This window comes from Acomys minous, assembly GCF_964271855.1.
Source record: "Acomys minous genome assembly, chromosome: 12".
NCBI lineage: Eukaryota > Metazoa > Chordata > Mammalia > Rodentia > Muridae > Acomys > Acomys minous.
This window is the reverse complement of record NC_140493.1, coordinates 7782581-7803542: the sequence shown is the minus strand read 5'-3', so window position 1 is coordinate 7803542 and position 20962 is coordinate 7782581. Positions and strand designations below refer to the sequence as shown.

At 40.6% G+C, this 20962-nt stretch overlaps 1 protein-coding gene across 4 annotated transcripts in view; it reads right to left on the bottom strand.

The window, feature by feature from the left end:
* Positions 1 to 20962, bottom strand: part of NELL2 (neural EGFL like 2) — a 355587-nt gene that overhangs the window by 220051 nt on the left and 114574 nt on the right. The window lies entirely within an intron of this gene.

The following is a 20962-nucleotide window of genomic DNA, read 5'->3' as shown; positions in this document are numbered from 1 at the left end:
ATATATAATAGAATAAATGGTGAATGAGGAAAACTGTCCTGGTGCTTAGTCTGAGCACTGAGAAGCAAATGGCTGACCTTTAGAAATGAAGAAGCTTCAAATGGGTTTACCTAAAATGATAGTCCCAGGTGCTGACTTTGACCAGTTACATCAATCAATGATCCAAGGGAAGAAAAGAAGCTCACTAGACATATAAGTCTGGAGAACAGCAACATCACCCAAAGCCAGAAAAGAAAGTACCAAAGTGTTATTTCAAAGGGACAAAATTTAAAACCAATTGGCAGGTCACAGTGCATTAAGGAAAGGCTACAGCCAGGCACATGAGCAGGAAAGCCATGGTAGAGGGAATCATCAGCCTAGTGAAGTGCTGCCCAGAGTTCAATAGGATGGAGGCTTGTAATTGAGAACAGAGATAGCGTGCTGAATTATACTGAGGCAGTAGAGCTGTGCCGGACTGGGACGAACCCAGTAAAAAGCAAGGGGCAGCACAGGGGGCCAGCTAAAAGAGATGAAGGTATTGCCAACAGGAGGGGTGGTTTTACTGCTTTGAAAATATTTATACACTGAAAACACACACACACACACACACACACACACACACACACACACACACACACACACACACACCAGAGAAGAGACAAATTAAAATGCTAGAAAGGATGAAGAGCCCTGATGTACCATCCTTGAACCAGGACAGGACCTGCTCTACAGCTGCAGAGCCAGGAAGAAGGAAAGATCCTCACAGTTACAGTAAGCAACGGTAACTTGCTTACCAAGCAGCTTTGGTAACTCCCTTTTGACTTCTAAGTGAAGATATATGACTTAGCATTGAGGAGGTGAAGATGTGACCCATTTGTCCAGGCTGAGAGAGCAAATAGACTACAGCATAAGCACTGAGGATGTGTTAGCATGCAGTCAGACAGGGCACAAAGATCAGTCAGTCAGGGTCAGCCACAAGAGTACAATGGAGGCAGGAAAGGGGCGTCTACAGTTGAGGATTGGCAAACAGGTACTGAACTCACAGTTTATTTTTTGAGTATGTGTAGATGGGTGACAGATTCAAGACCTTGAGCAAATGCAGGGAGTTTCACTGCCCAGCTGATCACTGATGTCATTGTTTACTGAAGCACACCGCATTCTCGGTCACTCACATATGTAGCTCCCAATGGCTCTCTCTTACTGCTTTTCACACACATTACTAGATCCAGTCACCTCACTAAATCACTTTGCCTACTCACGACGGTTTTACTGATGAATATGGTAGGTGTAGTGAAGGGAAGTCTTAAAAGCACAAACACTGGGTTTAGAACATTCAGATTCATGCTCATAAGAATCCATGCTGCCCGTACTCTCTTTGTGTCCTGGACACTGTCTTACAACTGTGTATGTGTACATTTGTGATGTGCACACACAGGTACATGTGCTCACATTTGCGAATAGGGATTGAGACAAGGAACAATGAGAAGCGGTCACTTTTTCCACACCCTGGAACAGATTTCACAAATGTTTGCTCCCTAAAGATCTGCAGAACATCATACTGAAGAGAGTAAAGTTAGCGCCTGAAGACTTCAGGTTTAACACATGAAGGGAGCAAACACTGACAATTTCCCTATCTCTGCCATTCCTCCTGATTTTCTGTATTATCTGCTGGTTGGTATTCTAACTATGCCATCATAGAAAATAATTTACTATTAATCCAAATTTTCTAAACTAATAGCATAAGGTTATAAATCAGTATTCTTTACATGTTTTAATCTATTTGCATTGTTCATATTTGCTGTGTTACTTGGTTTTCTTGGTGGAGTCCAGCTTTGAAGGCTGAGCAGCTGGAAGGTCCCAGACACTACAGCAGGCAGTGGCCACTACTGCAAAGTGAGCCAGACTAGCGAATACATTTGACATGTTAACACTCTGTCCTTTCTCTTTTTCCAGAGTCTAGTCTAATGCACATTTTCTTCAAGTTTTGTTGTTCTGTCTCCTTAAATCAATTTTGATAGGTCCATTTTGTCTAGGTTTCCACTATGTTTGTCTACAGTTTTGAAAACAATCTCAACTTCCTTCAAAATCCTGTTGTGTCTTATTCTCCACTGACTTGTCTGTCCGAGGAGCTGTCTTTTTCACTGTTCCTCTGTGTTGTGATTTTAGACTTGATTTCATCAATTTTGCTCTGAACACTGTTATTTATTTCTTTCTGTTAATTTTTGTTATGATATGTTCTTTTTTATTAAGTTTTTTTATATATTTTTATGTGGGCATTCATTTCTAAAACCTCTTTTAGTATTTCTTTTACTACTATCCCAAATGTTTTGTATCCTGTTTCTCCATTTTCATTTTTTAGGTATAATTAAATTGTTTCCTTTCAATTTGGAAGAGACTTGCCACCTATTTAAACGTTCAGTTCCCATATAAACTTCTGAAACTTGATATTTCATTCCACTGTCATAAGAAAATTGCAGATATAACTTCATTTTTTTCAGTTTGTAAGAGTTAATTCACTCATGTCTAAAGAAAATTCCAGGCGCTAGTTAAAAGGATGCAATCTGCAGCCATTGAATGGAGTGGTCTACAGACAACTAAAGTCCTTTGGTCTTTGAGGTACCATCATCTCTGCTGATGTTTCTGTGTTATCTGTCCAGTATGAAGGGTGCAGAATAAAAATCCCCACTATTGTTGGATTGAGGCCTATTTTACCCTTTATGTCTAATGATGTTCTGTACAATTGGTAGCTCAAAAATTAGGTGCAAAATCATTTATAACTTTTATATTTCCTTGATAAATTGATCCCTTGATGTCATGTAGTTACTTTATGTTAAGAAGGTCTGTTTTATTAGACACCAACCAATGCATCTGCATTTGCTCATTTCAAATTGTATTGGACTGGAATACCATTTTCACCCTTCAATCTGTGTGTGCATCACTTCTGATAATGTGGTTTTCTTGTAGGGAGCATATTGGGTCTTTCTTTTTTAATTCATAGAACAAACTTGTACTTTTTAACCCAGAGAGGTCAACCATCTCAGTGCACTAATCATTCAAACGTAGGTATGGCCTTCAGTGTGTCATCTTGATGCTTGTCTGCTTCTTCTGGAAAGTTTTTGTTTCTTTTGTTTCTACCATCTTTCTGTGTGTAATAATCTACTTATATATTGATGGGTTTGGATGGTTTTTCTCCTCTAGTGAAATGTATACATTTGTATGGCATCATAATGCTTTCTTTGCTTCTTCTACTTCTTGGCATAGGGATCTCTCAAGCATCTTCTGTATGGCTGGTCCACTGATCATAAATTTCCTTCAATTTTTCTTTCCTTGGAAAGCCATTACTTCTTTAATTTTGAAGGGTAGCCTTGCTGGAAATAGAAAGCTGAGCTGGTGGTTAAATTCTTTCAGGTCCTGGCATCCATCATTCCTCCCCTTGAGGGGTACGTGCTAGAACACCTGGAGTGCTGCCCTTAAGTGTGACAGTAGCTTTTCTCTTGAGGCTTTTAATGTACCTTTGTCTCACACTTCCAACACTTTGACTGTAGTATAACAAAGCGAGGATACCTTCTTGTCCTGGCCATGGGGCTTCTATTGGCTGCCTGTGCCTGGGTACCTACCCCTCCCCAAGATTAGGGACATTTTCCGCTATGATTTCTTTTACCATTTCTCCTGCTGTCTTGCTGTTTGTTTCTTCCTTTGCATATGCTGATGATAAAGACATTTTTCAGTGCCACCCCAAAGGTTTTGGATGTTCTTCTCTTCATTTTCCCTTTATATTTTAAGAAAGAGATATCTCAAAAAATCTATCTTTGAGCTCTGATATTATTTCTCTTCTATAATATAAACTATCCTTTAGGCTCCCAAATGACTTCAACCTGTTTTTCCTGAGCTCTTCATTTCTAAAATGTCTAGCTCCTATGCTGGAGGTGAAGCTCAGAGTTAAGTCCTTGCTCAGCACACATGAGTTCTTAGGATTGACCCATAGTTCTGACAAAAAACAAGAGTAAAACCATAGGGTTTTCTATCTCTTTACAGTTTCCCGTTCATATCCTTCATTGACTTATTAATTTCACTTAACTACCTGCATTCTTTTGGATCTCACTAAACATTTAAAAAAAACATTATTTTAGTTGGGTGTGGCAATGCACACCTTTAATCTCAGCCCTTGGTGAGGACTGAGGCAGAGGCAGGCATATCTCCATGAGTTCCAGGCCAGCCTGGTCTACATATCTTGCTCTGGGTCAGCCAAGGCCAATAGTGAGACCTTATCTTTAAAAACACAAAAACAAAGTCTTTTGAATTCTTTATCAGGATTTCATGCACTCTGGTCTTTCAAGTCTGTTACTAGAAGTCATAATGCTGAGGTATAGTCGTAGCACAGTTTTTCATATTTTTCATATTTCTTCTGTGACTGTGTTAAGATAGCATATCTCTTACTGTCATATCTTAACTGCCTTAGTTATTGACTGGCTTCTCTAAGGAACCATCTTTTGGCTCTCTTTTGATTCCCTTAAGTGAATCTGTGTGTGTGTGTGTGTGTGTGTGTGTGTGTGTGTGTTCATATTCATTCTCTTCTTATGAACACCTTCTTTAAAAAACTATTGTCACCATTTTGTAATTCTAAAAACTGATAACGACATTAAAGGAGAGGAAAATTAAAAACTTAATTACTTTTATAAAAATAGCTATATCAACGCTAAGCAATGTTAGTAGATATAATCTATTCATACATAAAGAAAACAGCCAAATGGGATTAAACTAGAAATTAAGGCTACCTTTATATTTTGAAACCATTCAGTGTAATTCATCAAACAAAGACAAAGTGAGAAAATTTAAATCCAGTCATATTTTAAATGTAAATGAGTAAATGTAAAGTCCTTTTGTATGAGATAAAGTACATAAAGGCAAACAAAAATGTGGCAATATCTGGAACATATACTCAGTATTGGAATGTCAAAAGCCTATTCCCACATGGCATAAATTAAATAGCCAGTCACCTCATTTCCAGTCCATTTTAAATTAGAGTTCTTGGTGAACAATATAAGTACTGGGTGTCTCTGACTCTTCTGCCTGCTCTTGGGACCTCTTTCCTCCTTCTAGGTTGCATCACCCATCCTTGAAACAAGGGTTTGTGCCTGGTCTTGTTGTATCTTGTTGTGCTATGTTTGATATCCTGGTATTTTAAAGGGGAAGACAAGGAAAGGCCAGTGTATTTGACGGAGAGGGAAGGAGGGAAGAGAGGCTGCAGCCAGGATGTATTGTATGAGCGAAAAACAAATAACTTTTTTAAATATAAAAGAATGTGTTTCAAACTACTGCTGGGTGGAGCCTCTCAAAGGACAACTATGACAGACTCCAGTCTGCAAGCATAGCTGAGTACCATTAACAGTGTCATGGGTTGGCTCTCTTCAGTAGGGTGGGACTTGAGCTGGGCCAGGCCCATTGGTTGGCCATGCCTTCAATCTACCTGTTCTATCTTTATCCCTACATGTCTTATAGACAGGGTAAGTTTGGATCAAAGTTTTGTGGGTGGGTTGATGTTCTCCTCCCTCCACTAGGAGTCTCATATAGTTAGAGGCTGCTGTCCTCAGTCCCATGGCCCCTACTGCCGAGACTCACAATCAAACATTGGGCAAAGCATAGGGATGCTAATGGAAAAGCTGGGTGAAGGATAAAAGAACCTAGCCATGACAAAAGCGCCAAAAGAAGGCCAACAGAGCTAACTAACAAGAGCTCAGAGGGGCCTGTGGAGTCTGAACCACCAACAAAGGACCATGCGTGGACTGGACCTTGGTCCTTTACATAGATGTAGCCAATGGGCAGCTCAGGCTTCATGTGGGTCCACTACCAAGGGGAGTGGAGGCTGTCTCTGATATGGGCTCTGTTACCTGCCTTTTGATCACTTCCCACTGATGGGACTGCCTTGGGAAGTCCACAAGGAAAGAGGACAAACTCAGTCCTGGTGTGACCTAATGAGCTGGCATGAGTGGGTAGGGAGCTTCCCTTTTGTGAGTAATAGGGGAGGTGGAAGGGAGAGGGAGGGTGGAACTGGGAGGAGAAGAGGGAGGGGGACTATGACCTGGATGTAAATAATTAAATTTTTTTAAATGTTAAAGACAAAAAAAATTGTAAAGAAAGGAATATCACAATCTTATTGGCAGTTAATATGACTACTAACTTAGATAATAAAATTCTACAAATAAACTGTTAGAATTGGTAAATAAGGTAATAAGTTTGCTAGATTAAATATTAATCTATTTAATTCCCAGATCAAATATTAATGCGCAAAACTCAGCTGTAATAAGTAAAGACAAAATGAAATCCTAAACAATGACAGCTAACATATCATCAGAACAGATTTCCAAGGATAAATGTAACCTAAAAGTGTAATAACTTTATAAGAAACTTTTAAAAATTCTTAAAGAAATTGGAAATATCTCCTATAAATATACAATGATCACCCCAATCTATGTATAGAATTAAAGCTGATTATAAAATTTCAGTAAAATGGAAAACATAAATATATAAAATAATCTGGAAATAATAACAAAAGATACAGGATTATCACATCAAAATTATTCTAAATTTAAAACTATAATAAATAAATTATGTCACATGGACTCATGCATAATATTTTAAAGCATAGTAATTTAACTATATGATGATTTTAGAAATATGTGATTATAAATACCTAATTAAAAGAAAGAAACAATATTTCTTTTAGAAACAATCTCTTCTGTGATAAACTTAATCTTGGAGTTCTCTGGGTTTTGCATATGGTTTGTGGGAAGAATGTAGAGGGTTTAGAAACTGGGCGTTTTTTAAGCCCTCCAATGCTGCCAGCAGAGCGCACTAGGATGCTCTGACAGGACCTGGGAGGATACAAATACTGAGACTGCAGACAGTGGAAGCCTCACTCATGAAGTTCAGGGGGGAATATCGACTCTCTCCTCACTTGGGATGAACTGTTGTTGTGGTTTTCTTGGAGAAGAACTAGCTCCATAGCCTCTTTTCCTGGGAACCCAAGTGAAGCTGAATTTGAAGTTGAATTTGGTGGACTTTCAGGAGGTACCTACCCAGGGAAATAAATACTTCGCCATGTTCAGTATACAGAAGCAATTGCTGCTGCGACTTCCCTGCTATGATGGACTGGGGCCTTGAACTATGAGCCAACATAAGAAATGCCTTCATGAAGCTGGTTTCTTGAGGTGTTTTAACTCAGTGACAAGTAATGGTCACTAAGACAGCAGGGTGTCCCTTGAGGTTTGCCAGGTTGAGAAAGCAGCATCTTCATCTTCTTCCCAAACTCTTACATCTTACTATACCTTTTCAATAAACATCATTCTTGATACCCTATGAGCATATACAGGGGGAGGTAATCCCCCTCAGGAACAGTCATAGGGGAGGGGAATAAGGGGAAAATGGGAGGGAGGGAAGAATGGGAGGATACAAGGGATGGGATAACCATTGAGATGTAACAAGAATAAATTAATAAAGGAGGAAAAAAACCATCATTCTTATTTCAGACATGGTCATAATTTTTTTCATGAACTTTGGAATGACATGTCAAACAAGGAAATTGAACACTTAGTTTGACTACTTCCATACAAACACTGCTTGTCATTATTTTCTGAAATCTCAAGGCTACATCTCTATGTTGTGACAAAGCTATAAAATACTTATGATTTTAAGAAATGTATTGATACATATCAATTTATTATGTTTGAGACGAAGTAGGATTTTTTTTTTTGCTCTAATGACTATGGTTCTGCAGAGAAGTGGAGAAAAGTGATGCAACACTGACTTCTGCTATAATTAGATTTAAAAATAATTTGCTGGCATGCCAGTCCTCCAAACCTACCTGCTCCACTATTGGAGGATCGCCGAGAGAGGCGAATTCACAGCCTATAAGGAAAGTACCTGCTCATTGAGGAATCACTAAATTAGTTCTTCAGTCTTTAGTCAGGAAGGATGTATTATGCACCTGTTATTCTAAAAATGTGTCGTGTGTGTGTGTGTGTGTGTGTGTGTGAGAGAGAGAGAGAGAGAGAGAGAGAGAGTTGTTGTGTTGTGTTGTGTTGTGTTGTGTTGTGCTATGTTGTGTTGTGTTCAAGACCACGCACTACTCTCCTTAATTTTCAGGTGCTTAAGTGGTTTCACAGACCTAAATGCATACTTGCAATTCTACTTAGAAAACATTTAAAAGAGAAAACTGAGCTTCCCACAATGGGCCCTTCCCATCTTCACCTTCACCTAAACAGCTGATGCGTGAGTGCTGGGGAGACATCTGCCTCAAGTGCGCAAGACACTGGATTCACCAGGAGTCCAGGAGGCACAGTCTCTGTTTCAAACCTTCCTCTTAAGCTCACAGTTTGTGTTCTAAGCCTCAGCAGTAACCTGTTAGGCCACTAAACACTGATGGTAAGAACTCCTCAGCAGCTTTGCAGAAAATGTATTCTGAAACTCTAGTGGATGAAAAGCTCTGGCACACAAGCAAGCTCCAAAGTCATCCTGGGAGAACTGTGGAAAGGGACAGTCACCCGGGGAGAAGACACTGTCAACACTGGAGCACTGCCTTGTGACATGCTCCAAGGGCCACTATCACCCGCCTAAGGTTCAGGCTAAGAGTCAGAGCAGAAGGCACCAGATATCCCAGGACACTCACTGAGTGCCCTCTTTCTGCTGGCTGCTAAAAATTCCCAAGCAACTGAAATGGGCACAGGGCATCCTCAGGTATGGAATAGAAAAATAGCCTGGCCCTAGGTTCTATGTGACATAGAAATACCAGAGAGAAACGGAGATAGACAGAGAGGGGGGGGGGGGATCATTTTTAAGTTTTGAGCATATACGTTTTGTGAATAAGCAATTAGAAAAATTAAATACAAAATATCTTCCCTACTGTGTAGAGCATATTGATAACTGCATGGAATTAAATAGGTCACGTAATGTTATAGGAGAAAAATACACTTCTAATGTCTTCAGAAGCAGTGAAAAGCATTCAGTCCTGCTTTTGAAGAGAGTGGAGAGGTCAGGACCCTGTTCTAAAATGGGCAGAAAGGGAAGCTGCTCAGACAGAGCCTGGGAGAAGAGGCAGTGATGCTGAGCATGCTGGGCAAACGCTGGTTCCAGTTCTGCCCTAACTTCCCAACTGCTGAGACACCACCTCTCAGGGAACATTTCCTTCTCTGTGAACAAGGATAGAAATTCTACCCACTGCTAAGTTATAATGAACATTCAATGAGATTAAGTCATGGGAAGGTGGTTACAAAACTGTCCGACACCGGAGAAGCCTAATACAGCTCAGGCTTTCAGGCAAAGAAATAGCCGATGTCCTTAAGAAACCAGCAGCTACCACTACACTTCCTCAGCCACTTATCTACCAACTCTGGGTTACCCACCTACATGGCAGGCACTACAGCAGGCCAAACAAGGAGGAAAGGGGGCTCCAGGCAGGCCCTTAAAGAAGCGCCCACCCTTCATTCTCCAGAACGGAATTAAAGAGGTAAGTTCTAAATGCGGGCCTTGCCACATCTCGGTTTTGCATCACCAGGCATGCTTACAAGCTGTCATACTTAGGAGTTCATGTCACTCTATACTGTGGGACCTACTTAGACATTAAGAGCTTAACAAATAAGCACATTTCCCTAATGTGATAGATAGGAGGTCTTTCAATACAGCCTGAAATCCACAATTCCAGAGGATTAGAAGATTCTGTAGTAGTTCTTTTTTTAGAGTACTGGCTAATGGAAAATAAACAAGCAGCTTTAATTTTTGAAATGAGGAAAAGCATGCGCTTAAAGTGTCAGAAATGAAAAGCCAAGAACAGACTCCATTCACCACTGCATGGGAATACACTGCAATAAGGAAGGATACAACACTTACTTTTTAAATGATATATTTAGAGAATCCAAATATCCATTTTAAAATGAAAGTGAAAACAGCTAGATCTGTGTGTTTTGGAATGCATTTTGTATAAATACATTTTCTTCAAGTTTGACTACAAGTACTAGATTTAATAGTTTTATGTTACTCACATCCGTAAAAAAACAAAGTATCCATTACAATGGAAATAGAAGACGTTTAAGGAAAGTAAGTGAAGGTTTGATGAGGAACATATTTTGGCAATAAAACTGCAAAGTAACCCCCATAGAATACAAACTGAAGAGAAAAAAATGGTGGCAAACCTCTGGGCTCGTGAATGTGCTCAGGGGAGGAAGGTCAACACCACCCATGAGCAGATAGTGATGCCATGAGCCTCAGTAGAGGAGTGCTAAACTAAGACGTGGCAGGCTTTGCCATGGGAGTCCTGCAGGGAGTGTGTGGCCTGCATCTGCATCGCTATCCTGGTTTGGCATGTATGATGATCCCGCAGGAGGACGATAGAGAGCCTATGTTTGTAAGGCCACAAAGGCTACCAGGTCATGGGGAGAATGGAATGGCTCCAGACGGGAGGAGTCAGTAAAGGACCACAAGGTGAAACTTAAGTCGTCTAAACTTAAAACAACTGCAAAAGAAACCATTTCCTTACAGTTGTTCAAAACACGTGTCAACTTCTGTTCTGGTGTTGAATGGGGCATTTTACTAACTAGAGAGAATGAAACATTCAGCAATTTGTGTGTCCTGTGGACCACTCACCACCCTCAGCCCGTACCTCCTCTGCCTACAATTTAAAAAAACTAAAAAGTAAGGAATAAAGGAAGTATGATGTCACATATTCGTCTTTCAAACTGATCAATGGATAAAAGTCAATGGGGAAAAAAAAGCAAACTATAAATGGCTTTAAATCAGCTTCAGCTGAGGTAAAAACAAATCGATACATGGCTTCAACAGCAAGAGAAAATATAAGACTCTCTCTTTTTAAAAAAAATCAATGAAATTCAAGTACCCACAACATCAAGGAAGATACGATTTCTTAAGCAATGCAGACAGCATTAACCTCATTGTCAATAGAGACGACAAAATAACATTTCACCTGGATGTTTAAAGAAGAATAAACTAAACTACAGGGAGAAATGTTCTAAATCAGTGGTTCTCAACCTTCCTAATGCTGTGGCCCCTTAACACCCTCATGTTGTGGTTACCCACAACCATAAAATTATTTTGCTACTAATTCGTAACTGTAATAATGTACAGAAGTGGACTGTACATACCCAATATGCAGGATATCTGATATGTGACCCCTGTAAAAGGGGTCATTCGATCCTAAAAGGGGTCATGACTACAATGTGAGAAACAGTGTTGTAAATGAAATGCACTCTATTTCTGTGGTTAATGTGTGGTAGAAAGATTTCTACAAATGTTAGTGAGTGATTTATAAAATCATTTTAATGATCTAATCAGAGGCATAAAACCTATTTGAGTAGTTTAGTCTTCATGTCAGAAGACTTTGCCGAAGAATTAAGGTACATTGCAATGACCCTGTAGCATTCATCTTGGGAAAGGCTCCTGAAATGCCCATGCTCACATCACAGGTTAAGTAAAGTAGAATAAATTTTAACAATACTTTTCAAATGTTGGTATACTCTACATTAAATCTGAAACTTCCAACATTATTTTTCCTTAAAGGCTGTGAGTAAAGTCACTTTAACACAAAACTAAAATAGGATTTTCTATCATTATAGCAATTGATAGCTCCTTCTCAAATTAGAAAATATCATACAAAATAAAGATCCTAATTGACTAGCAGTCAACATAAAGAATCCTAGAAATTTATCTAATAAAGCATGTGGGTACTCTTATAAGAATAGATCATATAATCTAAAAAATCAAAGGACAAGCCATACCCCTGGGTAAGAAGGCTGGTACTATGAAAAGGAAATAAAAATTAGCACATTTTAATCTAAATTTTATACCAAGATTATATTGCAGACAGCAAAAGCTGGCCCATAAGAAGAAGAAGAAGGAGGAGGAGGAGGAGGAGGAGGAGGAGGAGGAGGAGGAGGAGGAGGAGAAGAAGAAGAAGAAGAAGAAGAAGAAGAAGAAGAAGAAGAAGAAGAAGAAGAAGACATGAAGCATAAAACACCAACTCTTCTGAAGTTACAGCCAGGGGAACAAGTCAACCAAAGGATTCGATTCCAGAACAAAAGTATATGGCCCAGAAGTAGCCCTCAGTCCTCATAGAGACCCAATATGTCAGTGCATGAGAAAAGATTGGATTGTTGGACAAACGGTGCTGGGACCACCTGCCTCTTCTCTCTATATTGCTATCAAAGTTCAAAGAATCAACTAGTAATCAACAGGACTAAATAACATCGAGACGGGACGTTCGCTGCACGTGGCTTTGCAGATTAACGTAAAGGTTAAAATGTGAAGGGCTGCCATCCTCTTTCCAGTTTCCAATCCAATGATCCATAAACACCAAATGCCAGTATGTTCACTGATGTTACACATAGTAATAACCACACAGTTATACACAGACTTGGGATAACTCTTTCCTGTTGGGCTAGTTACAGTACTCTACCACAAGAACAATGTTCATCATTTGGTTCTTACTTCGAACAACTGCTACAGACCAGGGCAAACCTGCTCTATTTTACATGTATTACACCACAAATTTCCTATACAACAGTTTTAACAATTTCCTGTTTTTCTTGTTCCTAATGCCTTTGTCTTTCTTTTTGAGGGGAACAGTATTCTTCCTCCTCTGTGTCATTAGCACAATACCAACCTAATTTGGAGATAAAAATTATCGATTCAACTGCATTTCAATTAGGAAATTTAGTAGACAAAAAAAAAACCATAAGCATTTTTAAACTATAAATGATAACAAGTCAACACCTGTAACACGAGGAGCTTAAAGCACTAGCCGGGAAGAAAACTGAGCAATGACTACACAGGCAATTCAGAGAGAGACATGTGAAATAGCTGAAAATAATATTTTCACTCATCAATAAAACCAATTTTATACCAAAATTGAAGAAAGTGGGTAAGCGTATGGAAAATTATATGCACCCCCAAATGGTAGAATTTAGAAGTGCATAAGTAAGTACTGCTTGAAGGAATGGCCCTTCTCCTTGGGTAGGACCAGGCTCCACCCTAGCCTGTCACTTTGTTGTTTTGAAACATTTCATGCCCATCAAACACCGAATATTATCTGCTTTGACTACGACCCAGGAGCACAACACAATATGTGTGAACAATGGGTTTTTTCATCTACATTTAAAAAATGTGTACACTAAAAGCTGTGTTTACAATAAGAAGATGGTTGCATATGTAAGTATCTTGCTGATATACGTAGCTAATTAAGAACACGGAAAACAAAACCAAGATTGACTTTTAACATTAACATAAGATTTCATTTTAGATGAAAAGAAAGAATTTCAATGACAGACACCTGGTTAATTAGTTATCATTCTCGGAAGGAAAAAAACTATATTTTCATTTCTTACCAATATTAGTGTGAAGTATAGGTAGGTTTAAAGGTACCTGACCTCAGTAAGAAAAATTACCTAAATTAAACAAACATAAATAAGTAATATACAGGATATCAGAGTATTCTTAAGGAAAAATGAAGTAATTTTTCAGGTAATTTCCAAATATTAACAACACCACCTTTAATCACAAGACATCACCCATGAGGAAAAGTAACAAATGTCTCTGCCCAAAGAATATTATATTAAGCCGGGCGTGGTGGTGCATGCCTTTAATCCCAGCACTCGGGAGGCAGAGGCAGGTGGATCACTGTGAGTTCGAGGCCACCCTGGCCTACGAAGTGAGTCCAGGACAGCCAAGGCTACTCAGAAAAAAACCCTGTCTCGAGAAACAAACAAACAAAAAAAAGAATATTATATTCAAAACACTATACGTGTGACAGATTCCCTCTTCCCTAGCCTTCCCTCCCACATGAGGAATTCTACATCCACAACGTCAAATCTCTTCATGAGAAGCTTCCTGTGAAACACGGCCCTGAGACACAGCAAGCTCATAACTTCAAAGGAAAGAGGGTCAGACAGACCTCTGAATTTATCCCTGGAAACATTTTGTAAAAATAGAGGAAATCATGAAGTTGTGTGTCCTTAGCAAACCAGAACTAAATACTCTCAGAGCAAGTAGCAGACTGACTGGATGCTTTGGTCCTCAGCAGCTCACCTAGCCAACAGCCATCGCACTGGTCCTCCATGATCTGCAGTGAAGGTACAGCAAGAGAGCAGGGGGGTGGGGCTCACCAGAGTCTGATGTACTCAGAGCCTTAAGACTGAACTTAGAACAGGAAGGAGCCCTGGACCCATCCCTGTCTAGGGAGGCAGAGTATAGTGTGTAGTAAACAGTCACAACAGCAGTGGCCATTCGATCCTTCTCTTCCTTCTTCAGTGCAGGGGAGATTTGTGCCCCCTGAGATTACCTCTACACAGTAAAACATGAATTCCATTCCCTCGGTTTGTCTACGTGCAAACTTGGGGCTGATAGAGTTTACAGAGTTCCACACTGAGTCTGTTTCTCTGATGAACCTCCCATGCTGTTCAGTAACACGCATGTATGCGAACATTAGAAGATGCCTGACAGCCACCTAGGAATAGAGGAGGCATACAGTGCACGTTAGAAGGGCAATTTGTCAGAGATAAATAATTATATAGAAACACTATTATAGGGAGGACGAGATCTGAGTAAAGGGGTTTAAATCATGTAGAATTTGGAGATTGAAATTTTAATTTATAAATCCTATTATCTTTAATGTTATTAACATGCAGCCAAAGAACGAAGGGTGTAGTAGCTTTTATGCCAGCCTGTTTATTTCAGCCACAATAAACAAAGCCATCTTTTAGTTCAAAACCATTAAGCCAAGCAAATACGGCCATCAAGTCTAATTCGTACGCACTTATGTCACAAAAGAAAAATGGCTTACTGCATGACAAACACAAGTAAATTTCATCAACCTCAGATACAAATGCATTCTTACTCTCCCAGAATGTATAATAATTAATATTAAAGGAGTAGAAAAATTCCTTTTCACCTCAAGTTGATTAATTCAGAAAATGATGGCAAACTACAAGATATTTTTATATTTATCTGCAAAACTATTGCCACAAATTCTCTCTGTCTATGCTATTGATAGAGCATTCAAAGCTAGAAGTATAAATAACAACTGAATATCAGCAAAATGCTAATAACTTCATGAGAACCAGTTTATGTAAATCCCAAGACTATCTCGAAAAAGAAAGAACTCTTATAAGCTATGGAGAGGATAGGCCAGGTAATTATAGCACATCTGTAAAGGGAACTGTGTTTATCTGAGAGAAACTAGATTTGGGAAACGCAAAAGAAGGGAACAGAGGCCTTTGGAAATGGCAGAGAAATCCTCATTTATTTTTGCTGGCAAATCTATTTTTGCCTTTTCAGCAAGCTCTTACTGTTTTGTATACTTTTCTTCTCTAGTTAGTGAAGAAATCGTTAGCGGAATCTTAAAATTCTTGACCTGTTTTCTTTTCTTTCTCTTTGAAGCACGGTCCTCAGGAACGTGAGGTGCAGAGGGGACTGTGCTGACTGTCCCAAGTGTCTTCATTCCTTCAGACAGGCGCACAGATCTGTCAGTTGTTTATAGGGGGTGGTGATGGTTATGCATGCTCAGGAAAACCTGAGCCAATAGTCTTCTTACATGATGCTCACGTAAACCTGTGATTTAATTTTTAATAGCAGCCTCTATTTGAACAGCAGCATCTGAAGCCAGTATGTCAGATAGATGGGCAAATGAGCCCTTCCTCATAGCTCACTGGCACAGAGCCAGTGAGGACCATGTAGTTTTATAATCAGGCTGTTGTCTGATGCTGTTTACACACTATGATTGACTTACATCTGCCTCCCAATCTGAGATGCTCTTGATGGTTTCTCTTAGCTGCCTTCGGATTCTCCGGAATCCCAGCCCATCAGACTCTTATGTCCAAACCAACCAAGTTGTGTGATTAGGTTTCCAGTTGTGGAACAGCTTATTACAGGGGCTGTCACTCTCAGTGCACTTGTCTTGCTGCTGTTTTGAGGCAGGGGTTACCCGTTAGATTGGACCACTCATGCTACAGCTAATGATGTTTCAGGATTGGGTGGGCACTGTGCATCCCCAGAGACCCGAGCAGTGTTTTAGTCCCACTGCCCAACCAGACGGGAGCAGTGATGGTTTTATGATCGCTGGTTACAGTTCATCCTGTCTACCTTTCACTCTTTTCCTCATCTATCGGGTATTTATTTAGCATCTAACTGTCTGATAACATGATATGTGGAATGGAATTTTCATATTTAACATATAATAATATATAATCTTTGACAGTAATGACCTTACTATTTAGCAGAAATCTGTTGCCAATCATGTAAAATTTCACACAAACAAATTTAGAAAAAAGATTAGGAAGCTACATGGCAGGTTTTTTTCCCCAGGTACCAAGGTGGCAGGCAGCACTGTGCTGGCAAATGTTTGGCACTGGTTTTTGTGTGCTCCAGAGACTAGATCAAATATGTTGCTTCAATTATCTGTGTAGAGATTGTTGAAGTGGTTGTTGTGCCTGTTTGTAGCACAGCCAATGACAGGCTTCATTATGGGGGTGCCATGCATGTTTCGTTTTTGTTGTTCTCCTCCATCGTCCCTCTCCAACCCCACCCCTCTCCCAGTGTCCTCTTTCTCCCTCAACTCGTCACCCTTCTACGTCCAAGCCGACTGTGTGCTGTGACCCTCCACAGACCTCCTGACCTCTCTGCCACCCTCTTCTTATCATTTCACAGCCTTCTTTCGAGCGTCCCTTTGTGCACAGGTGTCAGCACGTGAGCAATATCAAAAGCTAAAGCTTGTCGAAAATACGTATTTTAAAGGTTGTGCTTTGTCACACTTGATTTCTATAGTTTACTGATTTCTGTGTCACAATCTACCAAATTAATACCACCAGCTTATGATGTTTCAGCTCTTACCAGCCAATGTGTGTGCCAGCTCCAACACACTGCTAATGAAATGAACTTCATTTTTTATCGCATCTATCTCTATAAAATGCCTTCATCAGGCAGTGAGACAGCTCAATGAGTGAAGGTGCTGACTACCAAGCTTGGCAAGCTGAGACTGGGGCTCAGAACTTACATGGTAGAAGGAGAGAACCAACTCCTACAAGCTGTCCTCCGCCCTGCACAGGCCCTGTGTGTACCCACATATACACATACATATACATACACACACACAAATATACATACACATATATGCGTGCGTATGTATGTATATATAAAATCTCTTTGGTTTCCCAGGGATGACACTGGCTGGCTAGGAACATGAGTCGTGGTATTTTGTTCGCATTACATCCTCTTAGGTCTTTAATGATTTGAACTATGGAATATACTATCAATCTAAAGATGTGTGACTTAAATTTAAGTTTTAAAATGTTTCAGTATTTCCTATAATTGTAATCAATAACAATCAGTGCTATTCAGTGTCTCGTTTGGAATTAATATGAGCATATACACATGCAAACAACCGTCAGAGGTGTTCTGCATCAGAACATCACAGAGACAGAGACTAACTGTACCCCGGAAGCTGACGTGAGAAGAGATGAAGGGGACCGTAAAGGACAGGCATAGCTTCGTGGACGCCGGGCTGGTCTTGCACAAGTTGAGAGGAAGAGTGGGCCAGCCCTGCGCACACGTGCCCTCTCCAACGGCCGCTTCAGTCTGCATGCCCAGAGCGGAGCCGGCATCTCCACAGTTTCCACCACGCCACAGGAAGAGAGCGTTGGTGCGGACAGGGGCAGCAACAGCAGCAGCTCTATCCACTAATTATTCCGCTGGTTTATTATTGTTTCCTCACAGACACTTTATCCTCAGATGTCTAGAATCACAAATTCTTGTCCCTTAGCTTTCTAACTGGTATGTTCAGAGAAAGTGACCCAAATTCACACAGCCTCGTGTGCAGTCAGCCCCACGAACCTCCTGCAGGTGCTAGGAAAGCCCTTGATACAATGAACAAGAAAAGGAGAATTGAATTTACACCAGTCGTTGGCAGCTAGAAGTGGCAGAGCTACAGATAGAAAAGCGACTTACATGGAGAAGCAATGTGTCGCATGGCAGGAGCTCCTGGCATCGTCAACAGAAAATCTTGGTTATGCGTACCTGTCCCACACATTACAAGCACCCTGGGATTCGAAAACTGTTTCAAAGACCTTCAACCTCCAACATATGCAGTTGTCTTTGATTTTTCTGCAGTCAGCTATGGCAAGAAGCCACAACATGGCACGAAGCTCCCAACCTTATTTGTTGGGGCCATCACTATAGATACGAAAAGGTCATCAGAAAAAGTCTGTTGTCAAACATTAACAATGGTGGCATCCCTTTGACTATTTAGATGAGCTTCTTCTTCTGCCTATCTGCACAGTCACATTGTTTTATCTGGTCTTGTGGATTCATCCACACAAATACCACAATTGTTTGTAAAAGTAGGAAATAGCTAAACACGTGTCCACGAACTGATGAAGCTGAACATTCGGAGGAGAATTAGAGAGACAGGGTCTGGGAGATGGCTTGGTAGGAAGAACGCTTGGTGTGCAAACAGGAGACTGTGAATGTGGATTCCCAGCAGTCATGTAACACACCAGGCATGACCACGTGTGACCAGGCATGACCAGGCATGACCACACATGACCAAGCATGGCCAGGCATGAATCTGCGGGGCAGCATGGGTGCGAGGCTCTTCCCACAAGCTCTTCGGAAGTTAACAGCACCTTTGATGTGTGTTTGTCTCATCAATAAAATGAGCGTGAAAGTGCTGCTATTGTGTGATTACAGAGCTTCTATAGATGTTTTCACTAACATTTTCAAGGCTTTGTATGGATTTACAGATGAGGACACTAAGTGCAAAGAGGGGCAGCGAGTGGTAAAGTGATGAGACTTTGTCTCCAGGGCTCTATTCTTAACCTCCACTGAACACTGAGGGCACATGAACTCAGGAAGCACCCACGGGCTGACTGTAATTCTTTCATAGTTGTCATCTCACTGAGAATTAATGCCTTAAAAATAAAGTTGTTTTTACATTATGGAAGGATATGCTATATCACAAATATGGTGTTTGTTTGACTAAAATTTGTCGATGTTATGGACACACATAAGATGAATAAGCAAACAACTTACAGAATTAATACAGGAACCCCAGCAACAGTGACCATGCAGAACTCAAGATGAAAGCATGATGATGGAGCAGTCAGAGCTGGTTAGCACAGGGCAGAGGGGGAAGAGCATGGTGATGGAGCAGTCAGAGCTGGTTAGCCCAGGGCAGAGGGGGAAGGAAGGAAGAGAGGAGTGGCCATCATATTTAAATGATGACACCTCAAAGAATGCTGGGCGAGTTCCATGTCTTCACAGCAAAACTGTGAGATCATCAAGAAGGAACATTTGTAGCATGAACAGATGACTACCCATAGACCAGCCTATTCTCCTTAGGATTATATCTCCCTTTGTTTTGTATGAATCGTGATGACACCGGCAGAGGCCCAGTGCCACAAGCACGGGGCTGCCCTCATCCCGGGTACCTGAGAAGAAGTCTGTGGCAAGAGGAAAGCTCTTGTAACTGTGTGAAGACGGGGCTTCTCTGACCCTTTTCCCATTCTGCCCTTGAGGTTTTAAGCATTTCCCACAGGCCAGACCTTGGTGAAATCCAGCCTGGAAGTTGTCCTTTGGTGCTAAGAATGAAATGCAGGAAGCCCTCCAACCCTAAGAGCACATACGCTGAAGAGCTTCCCTCTAAGTCTCACTGCGCTCTGTTCTTCTCCTACGTTTGATTAAGTTTGGCCTTTAGTATCTAGAAATGATTTGAAACATTTCGGAATGCCTATTCTCAAATAAGAAGAACCAAATAAAATTTTATTCCAAAATCTGAGCAAGATCATTAACACTATTATGTATCTAAAACACTTTGGGTTTATAAACTCTATTTTTCACCATGGCCTAAGAAGGAGCTGTCATTATTATCCCCCCTTTACAGATAAGCTATTGAAGACGGAGATAGCCATGTGACTTTCTGATTCATAAATAACAAATAATTGGGATAAGCATCAAAATATGAATGCATAGACACTTCCATTGTCAGAGCTGTTGTTTTCAGGTTGTTATTAATAATTAATAACACAATAATATTTGTGTTATTCTGAGCTATTATTCAGTATATGTGCATTGCTAGCAACACGTGTTAAGCATGTGGGTGCATCTCTTCCCTGTTCTCTTCTGCCAGCTCTCCTAGTGATCATTTCACACATGGCAGAAGGTGGAAAATGCTCATAAACATTTCAACCTACACTTGTGAACACAGCTGTAAGTGCTGTGGCTCACGGGGACATTCTTTGTATATTATAAAACTATACAACTACAAAATTCTAAATTCTACAGCCACTTTCCCAAAGGAGAAAAGTCCAGCGCTTTTGTGGGTAATGATCGGAAATGAAGAAAAATGTTTATGTTTAGCATTGAGGAAGATAGCCCCGGCAGAATATCGAAATTGACAAATGTGTCGTAGAAGTAGACTTTTGTGTGCTCTCAACATGCTGAGATGCGATGGGCTCCTTTCCTTTTAGGCAGAACTCTGCCTGCCTGCTGTTCTGCATAATATGTAAAACCATGTGCTTTAAAGTCCCTCCTGTATCTCTTATAGCAGCCTTGTTTTATCCGCTCCCCCCGTGTGTGTGTGTGTGTGTGTGTGTGTGTGTGTGTGTGTGTGTGTGTGCGCGAGTGTGTGTGTGTGTGTGAGAGAGAGAGAGAGAGAGAGAGAGAGAGAGAGAGAGAGAGAGAGAGAGAGAGAGAGATTCACTTTACTTCCTGGTCATAGACCTATCCTTCTTCTCCTCCCAGTCCCACCCCCCTCCCTCTCCTCCATTCCCCCTCCCCTATTCCTTAGAAAATGGGGGCTTCCTTTCCCATCCACCCCAGCTCATGAAGCTGCATCAGGACTGAGCATGTGAGCATGTCCTCTTCCTCTGTGGCCTGGCTAGGCAGTCACACCAGGGGGGAGTGGTCAAAAAGCTGGCAACAGAGTCTCTGT